Below are 22,512 nucleotides of genomic sequence, written 5' to 3'. Positions count from 1 at the left end.
CTCTTCTTTTATTTCATTGCATTTAGTTATGTTTTACTCCTCCATTTGAATCATCATCATGCACTACATATCTTTTGCTTTTCCTCTGTTCACTTTTTAAATATTTCAAGCTTTCTCTTGCTTTTCAACCTTTTCTCTACACTTAAGGAATTACACTAATAGAATTGGTTCTTGTAGTTCTGACCCCATTTATGTTGCCATGATTATTAATACAGTGTACAACATAGTAGACACCTTATGATTAATTTCAGATCTAGTTCATGGTGGTTTGTTGTAGGCACTGATGTCAAATGCTGACCCCACCATTCTTCTACAGATAGCAATTAGTGTTACAGATGTCAAAGTAGACACCAGACATTTCTTTTAAGGCATACATCAGTTGTTAACAGTATTGCTGGTCCTTGATTCCCTCTTTTTCTAAAAGGAGCTGTGAAGTAAGTGGGATAATTGAAGCTCAGCAGAAAGATCCAGCTTATGAGAAATAACTCAGTCAAATAAGAGTGAAACACATTCTCCACATGAACTAGCCTCACTTGAGCCTCAAAAATACTTCAATATATAGAATAAGGGAAATAAAAACCTGAAACCAAAAACAATGCCACAAGTAGGAACAATTAGAGGGAATCCTCAGGTCCTCTCCTGGACATCGACTCACACAGCAAAAACAGAAGTTCTGAGGATAGAAAATAAGGACACACAAAAGGACACACATATAAATGAGTAAAATGAATCCAACAGAACTGATGTGTTTGAAAACATGAGAAAACAGGAAAACTAGTCTCCACCCACATCCAAATTCAAAATTCCCCATCAAAGGAACTCATAGTGAACAACACAGAAAGCTAAAAATATGATTATTAAAATGTTCACTGAACTTGAAGAAATTATAAGGAATTAAAAAAGCAAATACAAAATGTGAAGGACTAATAAGAAATAGAGATATTGAAGAATCACTAATAATAACTCCTGGGAAAGAAAGAATGAATAAAATTAAAAATTCAATGTAAAATATCACCCAAAAACTAGATTGCATATTCACAATAGTCAAGTTATGGAGCCAACCAAGGTGCCCTTCCTTCATAGATGGTAAAGAAAATGTAGTATATACACACAATGGAATATTACTCAGGTATATAGAAAAATGAAGTTATGGCATTTGCCAGTAAATGGATGGAACTGGAGAATATCATGCTAAGTGAAATAAGCTGTTCCCCAAAAACTGAAGATTGAATGTTCTCTGATATGTGGATGCAAACCCATAAGAAGGGAGGATTGGGAGGGGAAGCACAGAAGCAAGCTGGATTAGAAAACGGTGATGAAGGGAAGGTCGGGGGGTGGGAATAGGAAAGATAGTAGAATGAATCAAACATAACTTTCATATGCTCATACATGAATACTTGACTAGTGTAACTAACCATCATGTTCAACCACAAGAATGGGCTCAAAATGGTAATGGGTTGCACCCCATTTATGTTTAATCTGTTAAAAGACACCTTCCTGTCATGTATACCTAAAAATAATTAAGAAAAAAAATTAATTGCGTACATTAGAGAACATCAAATCTCAAAGAGAATTTCGTATTCTGAAGACAGGGTGTATGAACTGAATACTCAATATACAATAAAGAAAAAAATAAAATATCATGATCAGATTACACAAGAACACTGGGACAACATCAAGAGACTAAACTTGAGAGTCATTGTGATAGAAGAGAATATGGAAATACATGTGAAAAATATTCAGAACCTCTTAAGTGAGATAGCATAAATATTTCCCCACCTTAGAAATGAGATAGACAAATATGTATATAGGTTACATATAGGGTCTCCAATAGACAAAACTAAAAATGTTTCTCTTCAAGACACATTTTGTTAAAATGCAAAAAGTAGAAAATAAGGAACCAGTATTAAAAATCACAAAAGAAAAAAACGTCAGGTCACATTTAGAGGCTCAATTCTGACTTCTCAACTTAGACTCCAGAATCAAGAAGAGCCTAAAGAAGATATTCAAACCTATAAAAGATAACAATTGCCAACCAAGTTTGCTATATCCAGAAAAGCTAACTTTCAGAAATGATGCAAAATAAACACTTAATGATAAGGAAAAACTGAAAAGGATTCCTGAACACTAAGCCATCACCACAAAGAATACTTAAAGATATATTGCATAAGGAGAAATCCCCCCACAAAAACCCAATTCCCTAAATAGATGAAGCTCACTAGAAGAGCAACTAACTAAATGAAAATCAAAACAGATTGAAATACAGGAAATTAACCAAAATGACATAAGTAACAAGCATCTATCCAAAATCCCTCTGAACATATAGTGTCATAACTCCCCAATTAAAAGTCACAGATCAGCAGAATAGATTTTTAAAAATTCAATTATATGCTATTGCTAAGAGACTCATATTATAGTCAGACAATCACTGAGTAAAAGTTAAAGAAGATTAAAAAGTATCACATGAAAAGGAAGTCTGAAAAGAAGCAGGGATAGCTATGCTTACATCTGAAAAGGCAGATTTCCAGAAAAAATTAATCAGAAAAGACAAAGCAAGAGAAAAGACTATGTAAAGGAACAATCCTACAAGAAGACATAAAAACATTAAATATGAATGTCCCAAATGTCAATGAACTTAATTATATTGGAAAACAAACAACAAAAAAAGACATAACAATAACAACAAAAAATAAAATCTTCACATTAAATCTCAGACACCAATACGATAATACTGGGTGACTTTAACACACCACTATAACCAATAGACATGTCATCCAAACATAAAATTTATAAAGTTATTTCTGATTTAAATAATTAAGTCAAATGAACCTAGTAGACATCTACAGAATATTTCACTCCAAATCATCTAAATTTATTTTCTTCTTAACAGCATATAAAACCTTTTTGAAAATAGACCATATTCTAGACCATAATATCTTAGCAAATTCCAAGCATTGATACAATCCCATACATGTCATTAGTTTATGTTATGGTTTGGACAAAAGCTCGTGTGTGAGACAATGCAAGAAGATTTTGAGAAGAAATAATTGGGTCCTTAACCTAATCAGTGAATTAATTCCTGATTGGATTGACAGAGTTGTAACTGGAGTCAGGTAGGGTGTGGCTGGAGGAAGTAGTTCATTGCAGGTGTGGCTATGAGGCATATATTTGTATCTGGAATGTGGAGACCTCTCTCTCTCTTCTGATCAGCATATGAGCTGCTTCTCTCCACCACACTCTTCCTCCATGATGTTTTGCCTTGTATGGACTGAGACCTCTCAAACTGTGAGCCCTAAATAAAACTTTCTTCCTCTACAAATGTTCTGGGTGGATCCTTTAGTCATCACAGTGAAAAAGTTGACTAAAACAGACCATAAGAGTATAAATTCAAAACCAACAGCAAGAAAAAACATAGAAATGACAAACACATGGAGACTGAACAATGCTCTTTAAAGAAAAAAAAATCTGTAGTTGTAGATGGATATCATACCTTTATTTTATTTTTTTAGGCTGTGCTAAGGATCAAACCCATTGCCCCACACATGCTAGGCAAGCACTCTGCCACTGAGCTACAGCCCCAGCCCCTGAACAATGTATTTTTAAATGATGAATGAATCAAAGAAGAAATCAGGAGAGAGGTAAAAAATTTCTTTAAACAGAGATATACCATATCAAAATATCTAGAACAGCATAAAGTCAGTTCTAAGAGAAAAATATATTGCATTGAGTGCCTATATTAAAACATATAGGGAAATTCCAAATGAATAAGCTTATGCTTCACCACAAGGGCTAGGAAAGGAAGAACAAAATAATTCCAAAATCAGTAGGAGACAGGAACTTATTAAGAGTAAAGCTCTTAATACACAGGATCAATGCAATGAAGAACTGGTTCATTGAAAAGATAAATAAGATTGATAATCCCTTAGCCAAACTAGTCAAAAGAAAGAGAGAGGGTTGAAAAAATAAAATTAGATATGAAAAAGGAGATATCAATACCAACACTTCTTAAATCCAAAGGATCATTAGAAATTATTTTGAAAATTTATATCTAATGAAATAGAAAATTTAGAAGATATTAACAAATTTCTAGACACCTATGACCTGCCCAAACTGAATCAATATGATGTAGAAAATCTTTGTTTACGTTTTATTTATTTATTTTTATTCTAACTGGTTATACATGAAATAATGTATTTTGACATATTATACCAAAATGGAGAATAACTTCTCATTCCTCTGACTGTGCATAGTGCTGAGTCACTCCAGTAGTATAATCACACAAGTATATAGGGTAATAATATCTACCTCCTTCTATGGTCCTTCTGACCATACCCTACCCCTCCCCTCACTTTCTTCTGCACAATCCAAAGTTCCTTCTTTTTTCCCCTCACCCCACCACCCCACTATGGATCAGCATCCACTTACCACAGGAAACAATCTTCAGTTTTTTGGTATTAGCTTATTTTACTTAGCATGATATTCTCTAGTTCCATCCATTTACCTGCAAATGCCATGATTTCATTCTTTAAGGCTGAATAATATTCTATTGTGTGTATTTTCTTCACCCATTCATATGTTAAAGGACATCTAGGTTGGTTAAATAGTTTAGCTATTGTGAATTGAGCTGCTATAAAGATTGATGTGGCTGTCACTGTGGTATGCTGATTTTATGTCCTTTGTGTATAAACGAAGGTGTAGTATAACTCCACAAAATAGAAAGGAATGGAATACAGCACAATTCACTCATGAAGTCAGAATTACTCTCATACCATCACCAAATAAGGACATAAAGATAACAATAGACCAATTTCCCTGATTAACATAGATGCAAAATTCTCAATAAAATATTAAACCACATTCAAAACAAACTAAGGAGACAGTACACCATGATCAAGTAGGTTTTATTCCAGAGAAGTAAAGTTTGTTCAACATATGCAAATCAATAAGTGTAATTCACTCCGTGAATAAAATTAAGGGACAAGAATCATGTGATCATCTCAATTAATGCATAAAAAGCCTTTGATAAAATATTATACCCATTCATGTTAAAAATTCTGAAGAAACTGGAAATAATATTAACTTACCTCAACATTATAAAGGAGAAATATGACAAACTCAAACCCAAGATTATACTGAAATGGAGAAAACGAATGAAAGCATTTATTCTAAAATCAGGACAAAAGCAAGAATGTTCATTCTTACTACTGCTATTCAATAGAAATTTGAAACTTTCTAGTTAGAGAAATCAGACAAGGTAAGGAAATTAAAGAGATACAAATAAGAAAAGAAGAAGTCCTTTATCTCTGTTTGATGATGACATGATCATATAACTAAAAGACTCCCCAAAAAATAAACTACAGAAGACTTCTAGAGCTCATATATTATTTCAGCAAAGTATCAGGATATAAGATCAATATTTCTAAATCAATAGCATTCCTACAATCCAACTGTGATCCTTCTGATAAAGAAATCAAGAAAACCATTCAATTTCAAAAAATCACAAAAAAAAGAGAAAAGAAAAAAACTCATATAAATTAATCTAACCAAGCAGGTGAAATATTTAAAAAATGAAAATCATAGAACACTGAAGAAAGAAATTAAAGACCTGAGAATATGGAAATGCCTCCTATCTTCTTGGAAAAGACAAATTAATATTGTCAAATTGGCCATACCACCAAAAGCAGTATATACATTCAATGAAATCCCTATTCTTCATAGAATTAGAATAAATGGTTCTTTAATTCTTTTGGAAGAATAAGAGACCCAGAATATGTAAAGCAATTTTGAGTAAGAAAGGTGATGCAGGAGGCATCACAATATCTGATCTTAAGCTATACTACAGAGTTACAGTATCGAAAACTGCACTTTTGTTGGCATCAAAATAGAAATGAAGACCAATGGAACAGAATAGGATACACAAAGACAAATCCACACAGATAGAGTCATCTGAGACTTGACAAAGGTAAACAGTATATGTTGGAGGAAAGATAGCCCTTTAAACAGGACTAGAAAAACTGAATATACATATGTAGAAGCATGAAACTAGATCCCTCTCTCTCCCTGCTCAGAGCACAAATGAAAGAGGATCAAATACTTAGGGAGTATACCAGAAGCTTAACAACCACTAGAAGAAAACAGGTTCAACACTCAACATATTGGTGCAGGCATCAACTTCTTTAACAAGACCCTTAAAGCTCAAGAAATAAAGCCACAAATCAATAAGTGGGATGCCATCAAATTAAAATTTTTCTGCACAGCAAAGAAATTATTAAGAGTATAAAAAGAGAGCCCAAATAATGGGTGAAAAACTTTGCCATCTACCCCTCTGACAGAAGATTAATATCCAGAATATACAAGAGCACAAAAAAATTCACACTAAAAATATCAATAGAGTGGAATAAAAGAACTAAACAGAAACTTCTCGAAAGAAGAAACACAAATAGCAACAAAATATACAAAAAAAATCAAAACTACACTAAGATTTCACTTCAACATTCAGAATAGAAATCATCAATACAAATACAAATAAATGCTGACAATGTGAAGGAAAAAGTACCCTCATACATGGTTGGTGGGATAACAAATTAGCACAACCACTCAGGTAGGCAGTGTGGAGATTCCTCAAACAAATAGGGATGGAACCACCACATGACCCAGCTATTCCACTTTTGATATTTATCTGAATGAACTAAACTCAGCATACCATAGCAGTATAGTCATATCAATGTTTTTAACAGCACAATTCACTATAGCCAAACTGTGGAACCAGCCCAGATGCCTGTCAGTAGATGAACGGATAAAGATAATTTGGTACATGCACACAGTAGAGTTTTACTCCACCATAAAGAAGGATGGGAATAAGCCATTTTACAGTATGTGGATGGAACTGAAGAATATCATGCTAAGAGAAATAAACCAGACTCAGAAAATCAAGGGTCAAATGTTTTTTCTCATATATAAATAAGGGTGGGAGGGGGAATTGATTATAACAAAGATGTGGGGAAGATCAGTGGTTTAAAGAAGGAGGTTGAGAGGGAGGGAGAAATGAGAGGAAGGGGAGGAAATGTGGAATAAATTAAACAAAATCATGCTATGTGTACACAGAAATATACCACAGGGTATTTCACATTTATGAGTATGTAAAAAGCACGAAAAAGAAATAAATAAACCAGCCCAGCTTGGCAGGCACATGCCTATAATTCCAGTGGATCAAGAGGTTGAAACAGGAGAATTGAGACTTCAAAGCCAATCACAGCAAACGTGAGGCACTAAAACTCAGTGAGACCCTGTCTCTAAGTAAAATACAAAATAGGGCTGGGGATGTGACTCAGTGGTTGAGTGCCCCTGATTTCATTCCCAGGTACCAAAAACAAACAAAGTAGCAAAAGGATGACAAAGTAGAGAAAGGGGAATAAGGAGAAGGAAGAGAGGGAAATGTGGGACAGGAACTGAAATGGAGTAAATCAAATTCCATGCATGTATGATATTGTCAAAATCAACTGAATTACTGTGTTTCATCATAAGGTTCCCCACGTACAACACCTTTAACCCACAAAATACGTTAATTGTTTATATTTTGAAGAAAGTTTTGATCAACAGCACTCCATTAGTAACTATGATTTTTGCAGGTTTCAAATATACACTCAGATTTTTTGACTGCAGAGGTGGTTGGCACTCCTAACACCAACACTGCTCAAGGGTCAAATGTAAATAATAATCATGTTAAATCAAAAAGGTTTAACAACTTCAATTAAAAGGCAGTTTGTCAGTATGGATGAAATAGTCTGATTCAACTAAACTTCCTAGAAGAAATATGCTTCCTACACCATATGCTTCCCATTTCCTACAAGAAATACCTTCTTAATATAGACACAAATTGATTAAACATGTGACAAAAGATAAACCACACTGACACTTGAATGAAGATGGCCTAACAAGAATGGCTATTTAAAGGCCAAATTAGATTTCATATTACAAAACACTAACAGCAATAGACATGGTCATTTCACAGTGATAAAAGATTCAATTAATGAAGAAGACACATAGTCTTGAATGTTTACGTACCCCATACATATGCAAAATTCATAAGAAAAAAACTGATAGAATTACAAACAGTAATAAGCAAATGTACAGGTATCATGTAAGAGACCAAAGCCCTTTAAGTGAGAAAATAAATAGGCAGAAAACCAGGAAGAATGTAGAAGAGCTCAACACCACCTTTCTTCTCACCAAAATAGAACACATGCTAACATCATCCAATAAATTATAATTAGAGATTGTCATAATGATTTAACCATGCACTGTAAGTTCCCTGATTACAAAGTCATCAGATAAGAAATCAACAATAGGAGTTTCAAGATGGCGGCCTAGAGGTGGCTGCATTTCATGTTGCTCCAGGACTCAGGATTCAAAAGAGGAGAAATTGAGAGACTTGGGACCAACTCAAAGCAGCCGGGTGAGTCTCTCCCATTGGGGAGGCGTCCGGGATGGGACAGTAGTCCCGGAACGCAGGGAACTTGTGAAGTAGAGCTGCCTGTGAGATGCCCCTCCCCCGCTGGAGCAGTGAACTCCGACAACTGAGAGCGTCGTAAAGGAGGCCGCTCAGCACAGCGCTGGGACTCTGAGCAACCACTGGGGCTCCGGAGACTGCCCCAGGGGAGAAGCAGTGAGGAGAGCTGTGTGGACTCAGGACACGGGGGCCTGCCCTGAGGAGGAGGAGGAGGAGCATGGCCGCTTGGATTTGGGGTGACTACACCAGAGCTACAGGCGGTTGCCAGAGGAGAAGCGTCACGGCGATCTGTTTGGACTCAGACCACTTCTGAACACCGGGGCCTGCCCGGAGGAGTAGGAGGAAGAGGAGCGTGGCGGGTCATTTGGACTCGCAGTGACTGCATTAGAGCTCCAGGCAGCTGCTCAGAGGAGGAGGCGATTGGTGAGTTGTTTGGACTTAAAGCGACTGCTCCTGAACACAGGGGGGCTGCCTGGAGGAGAAGCGCGGTGGGTCAACGGTCTCGAGTGGCCCCACCAGAGCTCCGGGTGGTTGCCCAGAGGATGCATGCAGCGGGTCATGTGGATTCAGAGCCACTCAGAGTGACCGCTCTTGAACACCCGGGGGGTTACCTGGAGGAGGAGGAGGAACAGGGAGGGTCATTTTGACTCGGAGTGATTGATTGCCCTGGGCTACGGGTGGTCGGTGGGAGGAGGAGGCATGCAGTGAGTTGCTTGGACTCCTAGGGACTGCACCGGAATACTGGGCGGCTGTCTGGAGGAACAGACGTGTGGTGGGTCTCTGGGAATCAGAGCGATTGTACGGGACCCCAGGTGGCTGCTCAGAGGAGGGGCCGCATTGCAAGGTGATTAGGTGCAGAGCAGGGTTCCGGGATCTAGGAGGCTTCTTGGTGGAAGAGCCCCACAGAGACACGCTTAGGGGTGGAGCAAAGGTTCCAAGACTGCGGGCAGATTCTCTGAGGAGGGGCAGCCTAAGGAGATTCACCTGCAAAGGGTGAGGCTCCCAGGTCCAGGAGGTAGGGCTGGAACCCTTGGAACTTTGCAGAGGAAGGCAGCCCAGCCCAAGCGGTAGCTGTAAATTGAGGGGACCTCTAGGAGGGTACTGACCAGCGAGACCTCCCCACCGGGTGAGTCTTCCCTGCAGGGTGAGGTTTCCCCACAAGGATGGTAAAACCAGAGACATAGGCCCAAACAGGCCTTGCCTCAGCCGGCAGCCTAGTTCCCCTTTGGATGACCATTGGTTAACAAGTGGAGGCACCTCTGCCCACTAGCTGGGAATATACCCTACCTGAAGGCCACCACTCCTAGAGAGGCAGATTCCTTGTGGAGCACTGCATTATCAACTTCCTCCAAGAATTCGGCCTACTGAAGGCTAAGAGGGGATATATATAGAAATCTTCAGGGACATTGTAAGTCAATAAAAGAAATCTGCAATATCTCAGCAGTCCACTGATACCTGAACAATATGAGAAAACAAGGAAAGAAAATGCTGCAAACAAATCTAGATGTTACATCAATAAAACCCAATGACAGCATGGCAGAAGAAATGACAGAAAAGGAGTTCAGATTGAACATAATTAAAATGATCAGGGAAGCAAACGATGAGATGAAAGAGCAAATGCAGGCATTGAATGATCGCACCAATCGACAGTTAAAAGAGCAAATACAGGAAGCAAAAGATCATTTCAATAAAGAGTTACAGATATTGAAAAAAAAAATCAAACAGAAATCCTTGAAATGAAGGAAACAATAAACCAAATTAAGAACTCCATAGAAAGAATATCCAGTAGGATAGAACACCTGGAAGACAGAACCTCAGACATTGAAGACAAAATATTTAACCTTGAAAACAAAGTTGACCAAACAGAAAAGATGGTAAGAAATCATGAACAGAATCTACAAGAACTATGGGATATCATGAAAAGGCCAAATTTAAGAATTATTGGGATGGAGGAAGGCCTAGAGAAACAAGCCAAAGGAATGAACAATTTATTCAATGAAATAATATCAGAAAATTTCCCAAATCTGAAGAATGAAATGGAAAATCAAGTTCAAGAGGCTTATAGGACTCCAAATATACAAAATTACAACAGACCCACAACAAGGCACATTATAATGAAAATGCCTAACATACAAAATAAAGACAGAATTTTAAAGGCTGTGAGAGAAAAGAACCAAATTACATTCAGGGGGAAACCAATACAGTTATCAGCAGACTTTTCAATCCAGACCCTACAAGCTTGAAGGGCCTGGAACAACATTTTTCAAGCCCTGAAAGAAAATGGATGCCAACCAAGAATCTTATACCCAGCAAAACTTACCTTCAAATTTGACGATGAAATAAAATCCTTCCATGATAAACAAAAGCTAAAAGAATTTACAAAAAGAAAGCCAGCATTACAGAACATTCTCAGCAAAATATTCCATGAGGAAGAGATGAAAAACAAAGAAGCAAATCAGCAAAGGGAAGAATTATCCTAAAGGAATTGTCAAATAAAGGAGGAGCCAAGTTGTGTCAAACAAATAAATAAATAAAATTTAAAAAATGAACCAAATGACCGGGAAACCAAATCATATCTCAATAATAACCCTGAATGTTAATGGCCTGAATTCATCAATCAAAAGACATAGACTGGCAGAATGGATTAAGAAGAATGATCCAACAATATGTTGCCTGCAAGAGACTCTCCTCATAGAAAAAGATACCCATAGACTAAAGATGAAAGAATGGGGAATAACATACCATGCACATGGACTCAGCAAAAAAGCTGGAGTATCCATCCTCATTTCAGATAATGTGGACTTCAAGCCAAAGTTAGTCAGAAGGGATAAAGAAGGTCATTTCATACTGCTTAAGGGAAGCATAAATCAGCAAGATATAACAATCATAAACATCTATGCCCCAAACAGTGGTTCATCCATGTATGTCAAACAAATCCTTCTCAATTTCAGAAACCAAATAGACCATAACACAATAATACTAGGTGATTTTAACACGCCTCTCTCACCACTGGACAGATCTTCCAGACAAAAATTGAACAAAGAAACCATAGATCTCAATAACACAATCAATAATTTACACTTAACGGACATTTATAGAATGTACCATCCAAACAAGAGCGAATACACTTTCTTCTCAGCAGCACATGGATCATTCTCTAAAATAGACCATATATTATGCCACAAAACTAATGTTACAAATACAAGAAGATAGAGACACTACCAGATCATAATGGATTGAAGTTAGAAATAAATGAAAGAGTAAAACACAGAAACTATTCCAACATCTGGAGATTAAACAATAAGCTATTATATGATGAATGGATAACAGAAGATATTAGGAAGGAAATTAAAAACTTCTTAGAGGTAAATGAGAACAAAGAAACATCATATCAAAATCTCTGGGACACTATGAAAGCAGTATTTAGAGAGAAATTTATTTCATGGAGCGCATTTAATAAAAGAAGTAAAACTCAACATATAAACGACCTAACATTATAGCTCAAAGTCCTAGAAAAAGAAGAACAGACCAGCACTAAAAGTAGTAGAAGACAGGAAATAGTTAAACTCAGAGCTGAAATCAATGAAGTTGAAACAAATGAAACAATACAAAAAATTGACAAAATAAATAGTTGGTTCCTCAAAAAAATAAACAAAATTGATAAACCTTTAGCCACACTAACAAAGAGAAGACCAGAAAAAACCCAAATCACTAAAATTTGGAATGAACAAGGAAATATCACAACAGACAGGATTGAAATACAAAACATAATTAGAAACTACTTTGAAAATCTATCCTCCAACAAAGCAGAAAACCTCGAAGACATCAACAGGTTTCTAGAGACATATGAATTGCCTAAACTGAACGAGGAGGACATACACAATTTAAATAGACCAATTTCAAGTACTGAAATAGAAGAAGTCATCAAAAGCCTACCAACAAAGAAAAGTCCAGGACCATATGGGTTCTCAGCCGAGTTCTACAAAACCTTTAAAGAAGAGCTCATTCCAATACTTCTCAAAGTATTCCATAAAATAGAAGAGGAGGGAACCCTCCCAAACACATTCTATGAAGCCAATATCACACAGAAACATAAACCAGACAGAGACTCATCAAGGAAAGAAAATTTCAGACCAATATCCTTAATGAACATCGACGCAAAAATTCTCAACAAAATTTCAGCAAATCGCATACAAAAACATATTAAAAAGATAGTGCACCATGATCAAGTGGGTTTCATCCCAGGGATGCAAGGTTGGTTCAACATCAGGAAATCAATAAATGTCATTCACCATATCAATAGACTTAAAGTCAAGAATCACATGATTATTTCAATAGATGCAGAAAAAGCATTTGATAAAATACAGCACCCCTTCATGCTCAAAACACTAGAAAAAATAGGGATAGTGGCAACATTCCTTAACATTGTAAAGGACATTTATGCTAAGCCCACAGCTAATATCATTCGAAATGGTGAAAAACTGAAAGCATTCCCCCTAAAAACTGGAACAAGGCAGGGATGCCAATATCACCACTTCTATTCAACATCGTTCTTGAGACTCTAGCCAGAGCAATTAGACAAACCAAAGAAATTAAAGGGATACGAATTGGAAAAGAAGAACTCAAACTATTCCCGTTCGCTGATGACATGATTATATATTTAGAGGAACCTGGAAATTCCACCAGAAAACTCTGAGAACTCATACGTGAATTCAGTAAAGTAGCAGGTTATAAGATCCATGCTCATAAATCCAATGCATTTTTATACATAAGTGATGAATCTTCAGAAGGAGAAATTAGGAAAACTACCCCATTCACAATAGCATTGAAAAAAATAAAATACTTGGGAATCAATCTCACAAAAGAGGTGAAAGACCTCTACAATGAGAACTATACAACACTAAAGAAAGAAATTAAAGAACACCTTAGAAGATGGAAAGATCTTCCATGTTCTTGGATAGAAAGAATTAATATTGTCAAAATGGCCATACAAAGTGCTATACAAATTCAATGCAATTCCAATTAAAATTCCAATGATGTACCTTACAATAATAGAGCAAGCAATTATGAAATTCATCTGGAAGAATAAGAAACCCAGAATAGCTAAAGCAATCCTTAGCAGGAAGAGTGAAACAGGGGGTATTGCAATACCAGATCTTCAACTCTAGTACAAAGCAATAGTAACAAAAACAGCATGGTATTGGTACCAAAATAGAAAGGTAGATCAATGGTACAAAACAGAGGACACGGACACAAACCGAAATAAATACAATTTTCTCATACTAGACAAAGGGACCAAAAATATGCAATGGAGAAAAGATAGCCTCTTCAACAAATGGTGCTGGGAAAACTGGAAATCCATATGCAACAGAATGAAACTAAACCCATATCTCTCACCATGCACGAAACTAAACACAAAATGGACTAAGGACCTCGGAATCAGACCCTGCAGATTATAGAAGAAAAAGTAGGTCCAAATCTTCAACATATTGGCTTAGGACCAGACTTCCTTAACAGAACTCCCATAGCACAAGAAATAAAAGCAAGAATCAATAACTGGGATAGATTCAAACTAAAAAGCTTTCTCTCAGCAAAGGTAACTATCAGCAATGCAAAGAAAGAGCCTACAGAGTGGTAGAATATCTTTGCCAATCATACTTCAGATAGAGCACTAATCTCCAGAATCTATAAAGAACTCAAAAAACTCTACTCCAAGAATTCAAATAATCCAGTCGACAAATGGGCTAAGGAAATGAATAGACACTTCACAGAAGAAGATCTACAAGCAATCAACAAACATATGGAAAAATGTTCAACATCTCTAGTAATAAGAGAAATGCAAATCAAAACCACCCTAGGAGTCTATCTCACCCCAATTAGAATGGCGATTATCAAGAATACGAACAACAACAGGTGTTGGCGAGGATGTGGGGAGAAAGGTACAGTCATACATTGCTGGTTGGGCTGCAATTTAGTGCAGCCACTCTGGAAAGCAGTGTGGAGATTCCTTTGAAAACTTGGAATGGACCCTCCATTTGACCCAGCTATCCCACTCCTTGGCCTATACCCAAAGGACTTAAAATCTGCGTACTACAGAGATACAGCCACATCAATGTTCATAGCTGCTCAATTCACCATAGCCAGACTGTGGAACCAACCTAGATGTCCTTCAATTGATGAGTGGATAAAGAAGCTGTGGTGTATATATACAATGGAATATTACTCAGCCATAAAGAATGATAAAATTATGGCATTCGCAGGCAAATGGATGAAATTGGAGAATATCATGCTAAGTGAGATAAGTCAATCTCAAAAATCAAAGGAAAAATGATATCGCTAATAAGTGGATGATGACACATAATGGGGGGAGGGAAGGTTTAGTGTGAGGGTTAGAGTTAGGGTTAGGGAGGGGGTCAAGTATGGAGGAAGGAAGCACTGTATAGAGGGAAAAGAGGGGTGGGAGGGGTGGGGGGAAGGGAAAAAATAACAGAATGAATCAAACAATATTACTCTATGTAAATTTATGATTACACAAATGGTATGCCTTTACGCCATGTACAAACAGAGAAACAACATGTATCCCATTTGTTTACAACAAAATAAAAAAAATAGAAAAAAATAAAATAGAAAAGAAATCAACAACTATATATATATATATATATATACACACATGCACATATATATCATTTTCTTTATCCATTCATCTGTTGAAGAGCACCTAGGTTGGTCATAATATCTATCCTCTAGAAGAGATTTTGCACTATTTTATAAGAGATGAAAAATAACTGAGGTGACAGATATCTGAATCATGCTTATCTTATTATTACACATTGTATACATGAATTGAAATGTCACAGTTTACCCCATTAATACATCCCATTCTTATGTCATTCCTAAAGATAAAATCGTTTACAAAAGAGATTAAAATGCTATAACACAAATGGCACTGTCTGTAATTGAATAAATATGTAAATTAGACTTGATCAAAATTTAAAACTGAAGCTCTTAAAAAGAAACTGTTAAGAGGAGAATATATCAAGTCACAAAGTGGTGAAAACTTCTTCCAAAAGGAATAGCTGATAATGGAATGGTATCCAGAACATATAATGAACGCTCCATACTTATGAAATAATAAAATAATCTAATTTTTTAAGTGACAAGAGACAGTGGAATGAATCTCACAAAACTTTCCTACTTACATATTTGTTATACCACAGTGAATCTCAATTGTGTACATCCACAAGACTGGAATCCTAAGTGGAATAAGTTATATTCCATGCTTATATAAATACACCAAGATGGATTCTACTGTCATATATAAGTAAAAACAAGTAATAAAGAAAGTTGAAAAGGTTAATGATCAAAAAGTTTTCCAAATTAATAATAAACACATGGAAACATGCTCAACATTAATTGTCATTAGTGCAATACACATAGAAACCATACTGATGTGTGCATGTGTGCACAGCAGCCCCATTAAAATGGTTGTAATTATGAAAAATTGACAATGCTATGTGATATTGAAAATAGAAAAGAATAGCACCTCTCATACCATGGGCATAGAAAATGGTGGAAATATTTTGGAAAACAGTTTGACAGTTTCTTAATCAGGGAATATAAAGGGGCATGAGAACTATTTTGTGAGTAATGGGCTTCTTAACTGTCTTTTGTAATTTGTTATTTTTCATTACACATAACAGTAGAATGTATTTTGGGAAATTATATAACATAGAGTATAACTTATTCTATTTAGTTTCCTATTCTTGTGGTTGTACATGATACAGTTACCCTGGTCCTGTGTTTAAATACAAGGCATGGAGAGTTATATCTAATTTATTCTACTGTCCTTCCTGTTCCCTTCCCCATTCCCTTCCCTTCTTTCCCCTTCTTCTAACTTGATGGATTTCTGTTCCTTCTCTCCGCACTCTCCCTTTCTTTGAATTAGCATCCACATATCGGAGAGAACTTTCAACCTTTGGTATTTTGGGATTGGCTTATTTCACTTAGCATGGTATTCTCCAGTTCTATCCATTTACTGGAAAATGCTAAAGTTTCATTCATTTTTATGGCTGAGTAATATTCCATTGTGTATATCTACCACATTTTCTTTATTCATTAATCCATTGAAAGACACCCAGGTTGTTTCCATAGCTTGTCTATTATGAGTTAACTTGCTATAAAGATTGATATGACTGTGCCACCATAGTAGGTTGATTTTAACTCCTTTGTGTATATACCAAGGTGTGGGATAACTGGGACAAATAGTGGCTCCATTCTAAGTTTTATGAGGGATCTCCATACTGATTTCCAGAGTACTTGAACCAATTTGCAGCCCACCAGCAATATATGAGTATACCCTTTCCCCCACATCCTCACCAACATTTATTTTGCTGATATTCTTTATTGTTTATATTCTAACTGGAATGAGATAGCATCTCAGTGTCAATGTCTTGATTATGGTATTTATACGTATTTAATACATATGTCAAAACTTATAAATATGTATTTATACATATTTAATACATATGTCAAAACTTGTATATATGTGCACTTCATCGTATTTCAATAATACCTGATAAAAGATTTTGAAAACAAAAAGTTGTACTGCAAGGCCAAACATCTAAGACACTGGTTGGGACACAGAAATGCAGGATAAAACTAGAGGACTGAAATCTTTAACCTTATAACAAAGATAAGTGAGAGCTAGGTTTCAAGGAAAGGGTTAACATGATCAGATCTGAATTTTAACAAATGTATAATTATGATAGCAGTTTTGAGAATGGTTTCAGGAGGTCAAACAGCAGGAAAAACAGGTCTAAAGTTACTGCAGATTTCAGATAGAGACAATAGTAACCTGACCTGATAATGATCAAGGCACAGGAGAGAAACACAGCCAACAAAAGTAGTTGGGATGCCAGTCACAGAGAAAAGTGCAGAGGGAATTATCATAGCTCTTAACATAGCTTTCTATTTTAATGTAAAGTATATTTCTGACAGGAACAGATATAACACATAGCTGCTCCACAGTGCAGTGTACAGCAATGTGTGCATCTATTATTATGATATACATAAAAGGCCTAATTTTTATGCAAAGGTCCTACCTTTACATGATGTTTTGTGTTGTTCAATCAACAGCAAAATTTTCTTGTAATTAGGGTAAGGCAACTCAATATCCTTTGAGGCTGTTTCAGATGATTGGCTTAAATTATCAAGGTCTTCTATGGCACTGGATTGTTTTTGATCTATAAAAAATAATATAATTTCCAAGGATGAAATAGAAAATTACTTTTAGAGATAAATGTGAACACCAATAAAACATATCAAAGTCTCTGGGATACTATGAAGGCAGTTCTAAGAGGAAAGTTCATCACATTGAGCTCATACATTAAAAGAATAAAATTTCAAAATAAAAGATTTCACCTCAAAGCACTAGGAAAAGAAAAACAAATCAACACTAAAAGCAACAGAAAATAGGAAATAATGAGAACCAGTGCTGAAATAAATAAAATTGAAAGAAAAGAAACAATTGTAAACCTTGACAAAACAAAAAGTTGGTTCTTTGAAAAAATTTTTAAAAAATTGATAAACCTTTAGCCACACTAACAAAGAGAGAGAAAAATCAATTTATTAAAATTCATGATGAAAAAAGAAATATCATAAGATGCTATTGAAATACAAAAGATAAGTAGAAATTATCCTGAAAACATAGACTCCAATAAAATAGAAAAACTCAAAGACATTGACAAATTTCTAGAGAAATGATCCACACAAACTGAATCAGGAGCACATATACAATTTAAACAGATAAAAATTTTGAGCAGTGAAATAGCAAATGCCATCAAAAGCCTACGAACCAAGTAAAGCCCAGGACCAGACAGATTCTCAGCTGAGTACTACAAGACCTTCAAAGAAAAATTTACACCCATATTCCTCAAATTATTCCATGAAATAGAAAGGATGGAACCTTTTCAAACTCATTCTGAGACTAATATCACCCTGATACCAAACCAGACAAAGACACATCAAGGAAAAGAAAGTTCAGACCAGTATCTCTGATGGACATATACACAGAAATTCTCAGTAAAATTCTGACTAATAGTATACAAAAACATATTAAAAAGATAGTGCACCATGATGATGTGGGGTTCATCCCCAGGATGCAAGGTTGGTTCAACATACGGAAATCAATAAATGCAATACATCATGTCAACAGACTTAAAGACAAGAATATAAAATCATTTCAATAGATGCAGAAAAAGCATTTGATAAAAAATAGCACCCCTCCATGTTCAAAGCACTAGAAAAACTAGGGATAGTGGGAACATACTTCATCATTGTAAAAAGCTATCTATGCTAATCCCATGGCCAACATCATTCTAAATGGAGAAAAATTGAAAGAACTCCCTCTAAAAACTGGAACAAGACAGGGATACTCTCTTTCACTTCTTCTATTCAATACCATCCTTGAAATTCTAGCTAGAGCAATTCAACAGATGAAAGAAATTAAGGGGATATGAATAAGAAGAGAAGAGCTCAAAATTTGCCTACTTGCTAATGACATGATTTGATATTTAGAAGATCCAAAACATTCCACCAGAAAACTTTTAGAACTCATAAATGAATACAACAAAGTAGCAGGATATAACATCAATACCCATTGATCAAATACATTTCTATTCATAAGCGACAAATATACTGCAAGAGAAATTAGGAAAACTATCCCATTCATGATAGCATTAAAAAAATACTGGGAATCAATCTATCAGAAGAGGTTAAAGATTTCTACAATGAAAACTAAAGAACAGCTATTCTTTAGTTTTCATTGTAGAAATCTTTAACCTCTTCTGATAGATAAGAAATTGAAGAAGACCTTAGAAGATGGAAAGACCTCCCACATTCTTTAATAGTCAAAATTAATAATGTCAAACTGGCCATACTACCAATTTATACAGATTTAATGCAATTCCTATGAAAATTCCAAAGTCATTCTTCATAGAAATAGAAAAGGTAATCATGAAATTCATTTGGAAAATTAAGAGACCCAGAATAACCCAGGCAATCCTTAGTAAGAAGAGTGAAGCAGGAGGCATCATACTATTAGATCTTAAACTATACTACAGAGCAATAGTAAAAACTGCATGATATTAGTATCAAAAAAGACATGTAGACCAATGGTACAAAGTAGAAGACACAGAGACAAACCCACATAAATACAATTATCTCATACTAAACAAAGGTACCAAAGACACATTCAACAAATGGTGCTGGGAAAACTGGAAATCCATATGGAACAAAATGAAATTAATCTTTTATCTCTCACCCTGCACAAAAATCAGTTCAAAGTGGATCAAAGACTTAAGCACTAGGACAGAGAGACACCCTACACCTAATAGAAGAAAAAGTAGGACCAAATATCCATCCTGTCAACTTAGGGCCCAACTCCCTTAACAAGACTTCTAAAGAACAAGAAGTAAAATTAAGAATCAATAAATGGGATGGATTTAAACTAAAAAGCCTCTTTTCAGCAAAGGAAACAATCAATAATGTAAAGAGTGAAGCTACAGAATAGGAAACAGTCTTTACACACACACACACACACACACACACACACACACACACACACCTCAAATAGAGCACTAATCTCCAGGATATAAAGAACTCAAAAAACTTAACATCAAAATTACAAATAACTCAATCAATAAATGGGCTAAGGAACTGAGCAGAGTTCACAGAAGTTAACAATCAATAAATAAATATATGAAAAAATGTTCCTCATCTCTATCAATTAGAGAAATGCAAATCAAAACTACTCTTAAGATTTCATCTTACTCAAGTCAGAATGTCAACTATCAAGAAACAAGGAATAATAAATGTTGGCAAGGATGTGGGGAAAGAGGTAGACTCATACATTTATGGTGGGACTACAGATTGGTGTAAACCCTTTGGAAAGCCGTATGGAATTCCTCAGAAAACTTGGAATGGAACTACCATTGGACCCAGCTATCCCACTCCTCAGTTTATACCCAAAGGATTTAAAATCAGCATATTACAGTGACACAGTCACATTAATATTTTTAGCAGCTCAATTCACAATAGCTAAACTATGGAGCCAACCCAGATGCCCTTCAACAGATGAATGGATAAAGAAAATGTGGTATGCATACACAATGAAACATTACTCAAACTTAAAGAATGAAATATGGCATTTGCACGTAAATGGATGGAACTGGAGAATATCATGCTAAAGTAAAATAAACCAATCCCCAAATCCAAAGGTGGAATGTTTTCTCTGATAAGTGGATGCTGATCCATAGTGGAGGGGAGGGAAGAATTAAGGAACTTTGGATTATGTAGAGGGGTGTGAGGGGATGGGTGGGGTGGTAGGGCTGTGAATGATGGTAGAATAAGACAGACATATTACCATATATATAATTTTTAAAAATTAAAAATAGAAATAAAAATTAAAAAATATGATTTCAATATATCCCCCAAATATATATATATATATCATGTACTAAATCCATAGAGGGAGCAATTGTCATTTTATATGCAACATCACAGGTACTTGTTACAAGAGCTTCTATCCTTTATCAATGGTGACTGTTTCCTAATCACTTTCTCAAAGTAGAAGTCTTTACCTAACAAAAGATTCTCTATTTTTTTCAGGTGACATTTTAAAATACACTTTTAGATTGTATCATTTAGCCTTTCAGAGTGCATTTTTTAATAAAATACTATGTTTTATAATTTTTAACAATACCTTTCATTGCAACTATTAACAACTTCTGGGTTCCTTGCTTTTTTATTTTCTTTATTATTATAAAAATTCTCCTCCTTGATGTTAGAAATATGTTCAGTTTCTGATGTTATTTTCAGGCTCCAATTTATTTTCACTCAGGTGCATCTCAGAAGATTATTAGTGAGAATGTTCCAGGGACTCAGAGCATGCATGACAAAGAAAGATATTTTCAACACTGGGTTCTTTTGGTTTAAGACATTTCTACATTACAGAGACAGACACTCCAGAAGCAACTTTTTCCTTACATTCAAGTACATGACTTGTCAAATTAAAGAGTGTTTTCTTCAAATTGGTTCTTCCTTTGGAGTTAGCATATTTTAAGAGCCAATACCAAGGCAGTGTGTGCATGTGAAGGACCTGAGGAACAAAAGCAGTTGGAATTCACTGGATGGCAGGGACATGGGCTTGGCAAGGTGATATGGGGTCTCTCTGCCAGCACAGCTGGGCAGCCCCTCCACACTCACCTAGCTCTGATCCTGAGTCACCCTCCTCAGGGTTCAAATGCTTTCCCTGAACTCTCCTTACTTAGTCTGCTGTTCCTGAGTTATTCCTCTGACTTTATCATTACCCTTCCTCCTTCATCTAAGCTTCTGGAATTTTGCCCTGGTAAGCAAAGAATTCTATGTTTTTTTTTTTTTTTTTTTTTTTTTTTTTTTTTTGGTACTGGGGATTGAACCCAGGGCCTTGTGCTTGCCAGGCAAGCACTCTACCAACTGAGCTATATCACCAGCCCGAATTCTGTTCTTTAGAGATTGAAGATGGCAGAGCAGATCTGGGTCACAATCCCTGCACAGTCCAGAAAGGAAGCAGTGAGATAATATCTGCCCAGAGAGAACAATGCTACAATTTTATACCTGGACTACTGACATCAAAGTAAACTTCAAGCCAAAATTAACCAGAAGTGGCAAACAGGGTTTTCTCATAGAGGAATCAACCAACAGCAATACAGAATGATTATGAATATTGGTGCCCTAAACATTGGTGTATTGAAAAATATAAAACAAACTGAATACAATATAAAAAATCAAATAGATCACAATACGATGACATTGGGTGATTTCAGCAAACCTCTGTCATAATTTCATAGATCATCCAAACATAAACTAAAGATTCTTAAGAACTAAAAACTAGTATTACTCAAATGAACTTAAGAGACATCTATAAAATATTTCACCTAATAACAACCAAATTCACTTTCTTCTCA

At 35.7% G+C, this 22,512-nt stretch overlaps 1 protein-coding gene across 1 annotated transcript in view; it reads right to left on the bottom strand.

Annotated features, from left to right (window-relative positions):
* The window catches only part of LOC306659757 (uncharacterized protein), a 92,990-nt gene that overhangs the window by 962 nt on the left and 69,516 nt on the right, over positions 1–22,512 (bottom strand). The gene's annotated exons all lie outside the window — the stretch shown is intronic.

This window comes from Sciurus vulgaris, assembly GCF_902686455.1.
Source record: "Sciurus vulgaris genome assembly, chromosome: 4".
Classification (NCBI taxonomy): Eukaryota; Metazoa; Chordata; class Mammalia; order Rodentia; family Sciuridae; genus Sciurus; species Sciurus vulgaris.
The sequence above is the reverse complement of the archived record's forward strand: the minus strand, read 5'-3'. Positions and strand labels throughout refer to the sequence as shown.